Genomic DNA, 410 nt, shown 5'->3' on the forward strand with positions numbered 1-410 from the left:
CGGAACGAACGATTGACGACGATGAAAAGTTAGAAGTGATGTTTTGCTCACGTTTACAGACATTAGCCATTTGTTACACCAAGATTCTATAAGAGAAAGGTAGACTGCATGGTGAGGATGTCAGTGTTGTTAATTATGGGACGGTAAATTATACAGTCATCAGCAAACAGCCGGATTTTAGAAGCACAACCCTTGGGTAAGTCGTTAATGTATATTAAAATAACAACGGGCCCACGACAGTGCCCTGTGGCACGCCGGAGACAACTGGTGATAAAGGAGAGGAGTGTTGGTTAGCGTAAAGAAATTGCTGACGTTTAGACAGAAAGTCACGGAGCCATTCGTAACAGGAGGGTTGAGATTTAATTGTGAGAGTTTTAGAAAGAGCCGTTTATGAGGAACCTTGTCAAATG

The sequence above is a fragment of the Rhipicephalus sanguineus genome, chromosome 1 (genome assembly GCF_013339695.2).
Source record: "Rhipicephalus sanguineus isolate Rsan-2018 chromosome 1, BIME_Rsan_1.4, whole genome shotgun sequence".
NCBI classification, from domain to species: Eukaryota; Metazoa; Arthropoda; class Arachnida; order Ixodida; family Ixodidae; genus Rhipicephalus; species Rhipicephalus sanguineus.